The sequence below is a fragment of the Rutidosis leptorrhynchoides genome, chromosome 9, assembly GCF_046630445.1.
Source record: "Rutidosis leptorrhynchoides isolate AG116_Rl617_1_P2 chromosome 9, CSIRO_AGI_Rlap_v1, whole genome shotgun sequence".
Taxonomy (NCBI): domain Eukaryota; kingdom Viridiplantae; phylum Streptophyta; class Magnoliopsida; order Asterales; family Asteraceae; genus Rutidosis; species Rutidosis leptorrhynchoides.
This window is the reverse complement of record NC_092341.1, coordinates 352,292,702-352,305,184: the sequence shown is the minus strand read 5'-3', so window position 1 is coordinate 352,305,184 and position 12,483 is coordinate 352,292,702.

Below are 12,483 nucleotides of genomic sequence, written 5' to 3'. Positions count from 1 at the left end.
TAATTTAAAATCTCATTTGATATTATAAACATTGGGTTAACAACATTTAACAAGATCGTTAACCTAAAGGTTTCAAAACAACACTTACATGTAACGACTAACGATGACTTAACGACTCAGTTAAAATGTATATACATGTAGTGTTTTAATATGTATTTATACACTTTTGAAAGACTTCAATAAACTTATCAAAATACTTCTACTTAACAAAAATGCTTACAATTACATCCTCGTTCAGTTTCATCAACAATTCTACTCGTATGCACCCGTATTCGTACTCGTACAATACACAGCTTTTAGATGTATGTACTATTGGTATATACACTCCAATGATCAGCTCTTAGCAGCCCATGTGAGTCACCTAACACATGTGGGAACCATCATTTGGCAACTAGCATGAAATATCTCATAAAATTACAAAAATATGAGTAATCATTCATGACTTATTTACATGAAAACAAAATTACATATCCTTTATATCTAATCCATACACCAAAGACCAAAAACACCTACAAACACTTTCATTCTTCAATTTTCTTCATCTAATTGATCTCTCTCAAGTTCTATCTTCAAGTTCTAAGTGTTCTTCATAAATTTCAAAAGTTCTAGTTTCATAAAATCAAGAATACTTTCAAGTTTGCTAGCTCACTTCCAATCTTGTAAGGTGATCATCCAACCTCAAGAAATCTTTGTTTCTTACAGTAGGTTATCATTCTAATACAAGGTAATAATCATATTCAAACTTTGGTTCAATTTCTATAACTATAACAATCTTATTTCAAGTGATGATCTTACTTGAACTTGTTTTCGTGTCATGATTCTGCTTCAAGAACTTCGAGCCATCCAAGGATCCATTGAAGCTAGATCCATTTTTCTCTTTTCCAGTAGGTTTATCCAAGGAACTTAAGGTAGTAATGATGTTCATAACATCATTCGATTCATACATATAAAGCTATCTTATTCGAAGGTTTAAACTTGTAATCACTAGAACATAGTTTAGTTAATTCTAAACTTGTTCGCAAACAAAAGTTAATCCTTCTAACTTGACTTTTAAAATCAACTAAACACATGTTCTATATCTATATGATATGCTAACTTAATGATTTAAAACCTGGAAACACGAAAAACACCGTAAAACCGGATTTACGCCGTCGTAGTAACACAGCGGGCTGTTTTGGGTTAGTTAATTAAAAACTATGATAAACTTTGATTTAAAAGTTGTTATTCTGAGAAAATGATTTTTATTATGAACATGAAACTATATCCAAAAATTATGGTTAAACTCAAAGTGGAAGTATGTTTTCTAAAATGGTCATCTAGACGTCGTTCTTTCGACTGAAATGACTACCTTTACAAAAACGACTTGTAACTTATTTTTCCGACTATAAACCTATACTTTTTCTGTTTAGATTCATAAAATAGAGTTCAATATGAAACCATAGCAATTTGATTCACTCAAAACGGATTTAAAATGAAGAAGTTATGGGTAAAACAAGATTGGATAATTTTTCTCATTTTAGCTACGTGAAAATTGGTAACAAATCTATTCCAACCAAAACTTAATCAACTTGTATTGTATATTATGTAATCTTGAGATACCATAGACACGTATACAATGTTTCGACCTATCATGTCGACACATCTATATTTATTTCGGAACAACCATAGACACTCTATATGTGAATGTTGGAGTTAGCTATACAGGGTTGAGGTTGATTCCAAAATATATATAGTTTGAGTTGTGATCAATACTGAGATACGTATACACTGGGTCGTGGATTGATTCAAGATAATATTTATCGATTTATTTCTGTACATCTAACTGTGGACAACTAGTTGTAGGTTACTAACGAGGACAGCTGACTTAATAAACTTAAAACATCAAAATATATTAAAAGTGTTGTAAATATATTTTGAACATACTTTGATATATATGTATATATTGTTATAGGTTCGTGAATCAACCAGTGGCCAAGTCTTACTTCCCGACGAAGTAAAAATATGTGAAAGTGAGTTATAGTCCCACTTTTAAAATCTAATATTTTTGGGATGAGAATACATGTAGGTTTTATAAATGATTTACAAAATAGACACAAGTACGTGAAACTACATTCTATGGTTGAATTATCGAAATCGAATATGCCCCTTTTTATTAAGTCTGGTAATCTAAGAATTAGGGAACAGACACCCTAATTGACGCGAATCCTAAAGATAGATCTATTGGGCCTAACAAACCCCATCCAAAGTACCGGATGCTTTAGTACTTCGAAATTTATATCATATCCGAAGGGTGTCCCGGAATGATGGGGATATTCTTATATATGCATCTTGTTATTGTCGGTTACCAGGTGTTCACCATATGAATGATTTTTATCTCTATGTATGGGATGTGTATTGAAATATGAAATCTTGTGGTCTATTGTTACGATTTGATATATATAGGTTAAACCTATAACTCACCAACATTTTTGTTGACGTTTAAAGCATGTTTATTCTCAGGTGGATATTAAGAGCTTCCGCTGTTGCATACTAAAATAAGGACAAGATTTGGAGTCCATGTTTGTATGATATTGTGTAAAAACTGCATTCAAGAAACTGATTTCGATGTAACATATTTGTATTGTAAACCATTATGTAATGGTCGTGTGTAAACAGGATATTTTAGATTATCATTATTTGATAATCTACGTAAAGCTTATTAAACCTTTATTTATGAAATAAAGGTTATGGTTTGTTTTAAAAATGAATGCAGTCTTTGAAAAACGTCTCATATAGAGGTCAAAACCTCGCAACGAAATCAATTAATATGGAACGTTTTTAATCAATAAGAACGGGACATTTCAGTTGGTATCCGAGCGTTGGTCTTAGAGAACCAGAAAATTGGCATTAGTGTGTCTTATCGAGTTTGTTAGGATGCATTAGTGAGTCTGGACTTCGACCGTGTTTTCTTTAAAAATGATTGCTTAACATTTTTGTTGGAAACTATATATTTTTAACATATGAATATTATGTGATATATTAATCTCTTAACGTGTTTGATATTATGTGATAGATGTCTACCTCTAGAACAAGTCCCATTGACTCATCTAATAATAATGAAGAGTCAAATGTAAATTGGAATGATTTGTGGACTGATTCACAAGTTCCCGAAGAGGAACCGGAAGAAGAGTCGGAACCGGAAGAAGAATCGGAACCGGAAGAAGAATCGGAACCGGATGAAGAAATAGAACCGGTGGGGGAAATAATAAAACGGTTAAGTAAAAGAAAATCCTCAACCAACCGACCAAAGTTAATTATGGTCAATGGTGTTTCCGCCAAGGAAGCAAAATATTGGGAGGATTACCAATTCTCCGATAAATCGGATTCCGACGAGAATTCCGATGATGTTATAGAAATTACCCCAACTGAATTTAAAAAGGCAAAAGAAAATAATAAGGGAAAGGGCATAAAAATAGAGAAATCTAATTCCAACCCCGATGAACTTTATATGTATCGTCAACCCCCGAAGTCCTTAAGTTGTAACAATGACCCGGGAACCTCTAAACCACCAGGTTTTTCTAAACCAATGTGGACAACGACGGCTCGTATTAGGGGAACATCATATATCCCTAGAAACTTGGCAAAACGAACCAAAACCGAAGAAGAAGAAACGAGCGAGTTGGAATAAGATAGTTGTATTCGTGTGGTGTAATATATGTAATATAGTGTTCTTATGCTTTATGATATATGTAAAAATTGCTTGTATTAATAAGTATTTTTTTTATGAATCTAACTCTTGTCTATTTTACAGTTTAAAAACACAAAATGGATAGACAACCCAATATTTTAAGAGACCTACCCGGAGACATGATTGATGAAATCTTGTCTAGAGTCGGCCAGAATTCTTCGGCACAACTATTTAAGGCGAGATCAGTTTGTAAGACATTCGAAGAACGTTCCAAGAATGTCTTGGTTTATAAGAGACTTTCGTTTGAAATATGGGGGATATCACATTGGGAAACCCATAAGTTACGATGTGTTTACTTTGACGCATATATTGCGGGGAACCCAAATGCTATTTTACGCAACGGGTTAAGAAATTATTTTGACTCAATATATCCGAATATTGGACTTCGTGATTTAGAAAAAGCGGCTAACATGCAACATAAAGAAGCATGTTATGCTTACAGATTAGTAATGTTCGCTTCTCACCAAAGTGAGAACAAGAACATCGGGCTACAACTATTAAACAAAACGTTTCCACAAGTGACGGAGTCGGTAATTGGGGTAAGAAATGGGGTTTTTAGATTATTACGGGACTGTTGGACATTACGTAACCCTCGTCCCTTTGATGACGTTACAACACGCTGTCTTATCAACTGCCATAACGGTTATGTTGCACAAGACCAAGGATGGGAAGTAGTCCTAGTAAAACCAGAATGCATGACTTGTTTCTGGACGTATGAATTACGTGTCTTTATTGCCTTTGCTGAACGACTTGTGTACTAGCTAGAATTATCTTCACAACTATCTTGTATCAAAGTTATTGTGTGCTATATTTCATGCTTTATGTAAAATAAGCGGTATTGTAAGTTTGTAAAATATTGTATAAAAGTTTGAACGCGAAATATTATTATAATCAGTTTTTCATATAGAATTGTAGTAGTTGAATTGTATATTAGCTACTAAGTATGAACTTAACGGGTAGGTACTACCCGAATTTAAACTTATAAAACGCTAATATGAAGAAAAAGCTTTTATAAATGAGTTCATATTATGCTACGAAATACTATTAACTACTCTTAATATTCTGTATGATTAACTTGTTCCATTTAACTATTTTGAAGGAAATGGCACCGACTACTCGACACACCGTGAATATGAATGAAGAGGAATTCCGTACTTTTCTAGCTTCAAACATAGCCGCAGTACAGGCTGCGCTACATACCAACAATAACCTTGGATCTAGCAGTACAGGAAATCGTGTAGGATGCACCTACAAAGAATTCACTGCCTGCAAACCTTTGGAATTTGATGGAACCGAAGGACCGATCGGATTGAAACGGTGGACCGAGAAGGTTGAATCGGTGTTTGCCATAAGTAAGTGTACTGAAGAGGACAAAGTGAAGTACGCTACGCATACCTTCACAGGTTCTGCGTTAACATGGTGGAATACCTATTTAGAGCAAGTGGGACAAGATGATGCGTACGCACTACCGTGGTCAGCATTCAAGCACTTGATGAACGAGAAGTACCGTCCCAGAACCGAGGTCAATAAGCTCAAGACAGAACTTAGAGGGTTACGAACCCAAGGATTTGATATTACCACGTACGAAAGACAATTCACAGAATTGTGCCTATTATGTCCGGGAGCATTCGAAGATGAGGAAGAGAAGATCGACGCGTTTGTGAAAGGATTACCAGAAAGAATCCAAGAAGATATAAGTTCACACGAGCCCGCCTCCATACAACAGGCATGTAGAATGGCTCACAAACTAGTGAACCAGATTGAAGAAAGAATTAAAGAACAGACTGCTGAAGAGGCCAATGTGAAGCAAGTCAAAAGAAAGTGGGAGGAAAACGGTGATAAGAATCACCAATACAACAACAACAGCAATTACAACAATAATCGCAACAATTATCCCAACAATCGCAACATCAATCGCAACTACAACAAACGGCCCAACAACAACAACAACAACAACAACAACAACAACAACAACAGCAACAACAACAATCATCCCAACAACAATAATAACCGCAACAACAACAACAATCAGAAGCAGCTATGCCAAAGGTGTGAAAAGAATCACTCGGGGTTCTGCACCAAATTTTGCAACAAGTGTAAAAGAAATGGTCATAGCGCGGCGAAGTGTGAGGTCTACGGACCAGGGGTTAATAGAACGAAAGGAACAAATGGTGTCGGAACGAGTAATGGCGGAGCAAGTAGTGTCGGAGCAATTTATGCCAATGTAGTTTGTTATAAATGTGGAAAACCAGGCCACATTATTAGAAATTGCCCGAACCAGGAGAACACGAATGGACAAGGCCATGGAAGAGTTTTCAATATTAATGCGGTAGAGGCACAGGAAGACCCGGAGCTTGTTACGGGTACGTTTCTTATTGACAATAAATCTGCTTACGTTTTATTTGATTCGGGTGCGGATAGAAGCTATATGAGTAGAGATTTTTGTGCTAAATTAAGTTGTCCATTGACGCCTTTGGATAGTAAATTTTTACTCGAATTAGCAAATGGTAAATTAATTTCAGCAGATAATATATGTCGGAATCGAGAAATTAAACTGGTTAGCGAAACATTTAAGATTGATTTGATACCAGTAGAGTTAGGGAGTTTTGATGTGATAATCGGTATGGACTGGTTGAAAGAAGTGAAAGCGGAGATCGTTTGTTACAAAAATGCAATTCGCATTATACGAGAAAAAGGAAAACCCTTAATGGTGTACGGAGAAAAGGGCAACACGAAGCTACATCTTATTAGTAATTTGAAGGCACAAAAACTAATAAGAAAAGGTTGCTATGCTGTTCTAGCACACGTCGAGAAAGTACAAACTGAAGAAAAGAGCATCAATGATGTTCCCGTTGCAAAAGAATTTCCTGATGTATTTCCGAAAGAATTACCGGGATTACCCCCACATCGATCCGTTGAATTTCAAATAGATCTTGTACCAGGAGCTGCACCAATAGCTCGTGCTCCTTACAGACTCGCACCCAGCGAGATGAAAGAACTACAAAGCCAATTACAAGAACTTTTAGAGCGTGGTTTCATTCGACCAAGCACATCACCGTGGGGAGCTCCTGTTTTGTTTGTCAAGAAGAAAGATGGTACATTCAGGTTGTGTATCGACTACCGAGAGTTGAACAAACTTACCATCAAGAACCGCTACCCACTACCGAGAATCGACGACTTATTTGATCAACTACAAGGCTCGTCTGTTTATTCAAAGATTGACTTACGTTCCGGGTATCATCAATGCGGGTGAAAGAAGATGATATTCCAAAGACTGCTTTCAGAACACGTTACGGTCATTACGAGTTTATGGTCATGCCGTTTGGTTTAACTAATGCACCAGCTGTGTTCATGGACCTTATGAACCGAGTGTGTGGACCATACCTTGACAAGTTTGTCATTGTTTTCATTGATGACATACTTATTTACTCAAAGAATGACCAAGAACACGGTGAACATTTGAGAAAGGTGTTAGAAGTATTGAGGAAGGAAGAATTGTACGCTAAGTTTTCAAAGTGTGCATTTTGGTTGGAAGAAGTTCAATTCCTCGGTCACATAGTGAACAAAGAAGGTATTAAGGTGGATCCGGCAAAGATAGAAACTGTTGAAAAGTGGGAAACCCCGAAAACTCCGAAACACATACGCCAGTTTTTAGGACTAGCTGGTTACTACAGAAGGTTCATCCAAGACTTTTCCAGAATAGCAAAACCCTTGACTGCATTAACGCATAAAGGGAAGAAATTTGAATGGAATGATGAACAAGAGAAAGCGTTTCAGTTATTGAAGAAAAAGCTAACTACGGCACCTATATTGTCATTGCCTGAAGGGAATGATGATTTTGTGATTTATTGTGACGCATCAAAGCAAGGTCTCGGTTGTGTATTAATGCAACGAACGAAGGTGATTGCTTATGCATCTAGACAATTGAAGATTCACGAGCAAAATTATACGACGCATGATTTGGAATTAGGCGCGGTTGTTTTTGCATTAAAGACTTGGAGGCACTACTTATATGGGGTCAAAAGTATTATATATACTGACCACAAAAGTCTTCAACACATATTTAATCAGAAACAACTGAATATGAGGCAGCGTAGGTGGATTGAATTGTTGAATGATTACGACTTTGAGATTCGTTACCACCCGGGGAAGGCAAATGTGGTAGCCGATGCCTTGAGCAGGAAGGACAGAGAACCCATTCGAGTAAAATCTATGAATATAATGATTCATAATAACCTTACTACTCAAATAAAGGAGGCGCAACAAGGAGTTTTAAAAGAGGGAAATTTAAAGGATGAAATACCCAAAGGATCGGAGAAGCATCTTAATATTCGGGAAGACGGAACCCGGTATAGGGCTGAATGGATTTGGGTACCAAAATTTGGAGATATGAGAGAAATGGTACTTAGAGAAGCTCATAAAACCAGATACTCAATACATCCTGGAACGGGGAAGATGTACAAGGATCTCAAGAAACATTTTTGGTGGCCGGGTATGAAAGCCGATGTTGCTAAATACGTAGGAGAATGTTTGACGTGTTCTAAGGTCAAAGCTGAGCATCAGAAACCATCAGGTCTACTTCAACAACCCGAAATCCCGGAATGGAAATGGGAAAACATTACCATGGATTTCATCACTAAATTGCCAAGGACTGCAAGTGGTTTTGATACTATTTGGGTAATAGTTGATCGTCTCACCAAATCAGCACACTTCCTGCCAATAAGAGAAGATGACAAGATGGAGAAGTTAGCACGACTGTATTTGAAGGAAGTTGTCTCCAGACATGGAATACCAATCTCTATTATCTCTGATAGGGATGGTAGATTTATTTCAAGATTCTGGCAGACATTACAGCAAGCATTAGGAACTCGTCTAGACATGAGTACTGCCTATCATCCACAAACTGATGGGCAGAGCGAAAGGACGATACAAACGCTTGAAGACATGCTAAGAGCATGTGTTATTGATTTCGGAAACAGTTGGGATCGACATCTACCGTTAGCAGAATTTTCCTACAACAATAGCTACCATTCAAGCATTGAGATGGCGCCGTTTGAAGCACTTTATGGTAGAAAGTGCAGGTCTCCGATTTGTTGGAGTGAAGTGGGGGATAGACAGATTACGGGTCCGGAGATTATACAAGAAACTACCGAGAAGATCATCCAAATTCAACAACGGTTGAAAACCGCCCAAAGTCGACAAAAGAGCTACGCTGACATTAAAAGAAAAGATATAGAATTTGAAATTGGAGAGATGGTCATGCTTAAAGTTGCACCTTGGAAAGGCGTTGTTCGATTTGGTAAACGAGGGAAATTAAATCCAAGGTATATTGGACCATTCAAGATTATTGATCGTGTCGGACCAGTAGCTTACCGACTTGAGTTACCTCAACAACTCGCGGCTGTACATAACACTTTCCACGTCTCGAATTTGAAGAAATGTTTTGCTAAAGAAGATCTCACTATTCCGTTAGATGAAATCCAAATCAACGAAAAACTTCAATTCATCGAAGAACCCGTCGAAATAATGGATCGTGAGGTTAAAAGACTTAAGCAAAACAAGATACCAATTGTTAAGGTTCGATGGAATGCTCGTAGAGGACTCGAGTTCACCTGGGAGCGTGAAGATCAGATGAAGAAGAAATACCCGCATCTATTTCCAGAAGATTCGTCAACACCTTCAACAGCTTAAAATTTCGGGACGAAATTTATTTAACGGGTAGGTACTGTAGTGACCCGAACTTTTCCATGTTAATATAAATTAATTAAGATTGATATTTACATGATTAAATGTTTCCAACATGTTAAGCAATCAAACTTGTTAAGACTTGATTAATTGAAATATGTTTCATATAGACAATTGACCACCCAAGTTGATCGGTGATTCACGAACGTTAAAACTTGTAAAAACTATATGATGACATATATATGGATATATATATATATATATAGTTAACATGATACTATGATAAGAAAACATATCATAAAGTATATTAACAATGAACTACATATGTAAAAACAAGACTACTAACTTAATGATTTTTAAACGAGACATATATGTAACGATTATCGTTGTAAAGACATTTAATGTATATATATCATATTAAGAGATATTCATACATGATAATATCATGATAATATAATAATTTAAAATCTCATTTGATATTATAAACATTGGGTTAACAACATTTAACAAGATCGTTAACCTAAAGGTTTCAAAACAACACTTACATGTAACGACTAACGATGACTTAACGACTCAGTTAAAATGTATATACATGTAGTATTTTAATATGTATTTATACACTTTTGAAAGACTTCAATAAACTTATCAAAATACTTCTACTTAACAAAAATGCTTACAATTACATCCTCGTTCAGTTTCATCAACAATTCTACTCGTATGCACCCGTATTCATACTCGTACAATACACAGCTTTTAGATGTATGTACTATTGGTATATACACTCCAATGATCAGCTCTTAGCAGCCCATGTGAGTCACCTAACACATGTGGGAACCATCATTTGGCAACTAGCATGAAATATCTCATAAAATTACAAAAATATGAGTAATCATTCATGACTTATTTACATGAAAACAAAATTACATATCCTTTATATCTAATCCATACACCAACGACCAAAAACACCTAAAAACACTTTCATTCTTCAATTTTCTTCATCTAATTGATCTCTCTCAAGTTCTATCTTCAAGTTCTAAGTGTTCTTCATAAATTTCAAAAGTTCTAGTTTCATAAAATCAAGAATACTTTCAAGTTTGCTAGCTCACTTCCAATCTTGTAAGGTGATCATCCAACCTCAAGAAATCTTTTTTTCTTACAGTAGGTTATCATTCTAATACAAGGTAATAATCATATTCAAACTTTGGTTCAATTTCTATAACTATAACAATCTTATTTCAAGTGATGATCTTACTTGAACTTGTTTTCGTGTCATGATTCTGCTTCAAGAACTTCGAGCCATCCAAGGATCCATTGAAGCTAGATCCATTTTTCTCTTTTCCAGTAGGTTTATCCAAGGAACTTAAGGTAGTAATGATGTTCATAACATCATTCGATTCATACATATAAAGCTATCTTATTCGAAGGTTTAAACTTGTAATCACTAGAACATAGTTTAGTTAATTCTAAACTTGTTCGCAAACAAAAGTTAATCCTTCTAACTTGACTTTTAAAATCAACTAAACACATGTTCTATATCTATATGATATGCTAACTTAATGATTTAAAACCTGGAAACACGAAAAACACCGTAAAACCGGATTTACGCCGTCGTAGTAACACAGCGGGCTGTTTTGGGTTAGTTAATTAAAAACTATGATAAACTTTGATTTAAAAGTTGTTATTCTGAGAAAATGATTTTTATTATGAACATGAAACTATATCCAAAAATTATGGTTAAACTCAAAGTGGAAGTATGTTTTCTAAAATGGTCATCTAGACGTCGTTCTTTCGACTGAAATGACTACCTTTACAAAAACGACTTGTAACTTATTTTTCCGACTATAAACCTATACTTTTTCTGTTTAGATTCATAAAATAGAGTTCAATATGAAACCATAGCAATTTGATTCACTCAAAACGGATTTAAAATGAAGAAGTTATGGGTAAAACAAGATTGGATAATTTTTCTCATTTTAGCTACGTGAAAATTGGTAACAAATCTATTCCAACCAAAACTTAATCAACTTGTATTGTATATTATGTAATCTTGAGATACCATAGACACGTATACAATGTTTCGACCTATCATGTCGACACATCTATATATATTTCGGAACAACCATAGACACTCTATATGTGAATGTTGGAGTTAGCTATACAGGGTTGAGGTTGATTCCAAAATATATATAGTTTGAGTTGTGATCAATACTGAGATACGTATACACTGGGTCGTGGATTGATTCAAGATAATATTTATCGATTTATTTCTGTACATCTAACTGTGGACAACTAGTTGTAGGTTACTAACGAGGACAGCTGACTTAATAAACTTAAAACATCAAAATATATTAAAAGTGTTGTAAATATATTTTGAACATACTTTGATATATATGTATATATTGTTATAGGTTCGTGAATCAACCAGTGGCCAAGTCTTACTTCCCGACGAAGTAAAAATATGTGAAAGTGAGTTATAGTCCCACTTTTAAAATCTAATATTTTTGGGATGAGAATACATGCAGGTTTTATAAATGATTTACAAAATAGACACAAGTACGTGAAACTACATTCTATGGTTGAATTATCGAAATCGAATATGTCCCTTTTTATTAAGTCTGGTAATCTAAGAATTAGGGAACAGACACCCTAATTGACGCGAATCCTAAAGATAGATCTATTGGGCCTAACAAACCCCATCCAAAGTACCGGATGCTTTAGTACTTCGAAATTTATATCATATCCGAAGGGTGTCCCGGAATGATGGGGATATTCTTATATATGCATCTTGTTATTGTCGGTTACCAGGTGTTCACCATATGAATGATTTTTATCTCTATGTATGGGATGTGTATTGAAATAAGAAATCTTGTGGTCTATTGTTACGATTTGATATATATAGGTTAAACCTATAACTCACCAACATTTTTGTTGACGTTTAAAGCATGTTTATTCTCAGGTGGATATTAAGAGCTTCCGCTGTTGCATACTAAAATAAGGACAAGATTTGGAGTCCATGTTTGTATGATATTGTGTAAAAACTGCATTCAAGAAACTGATTTCGATGTAACATA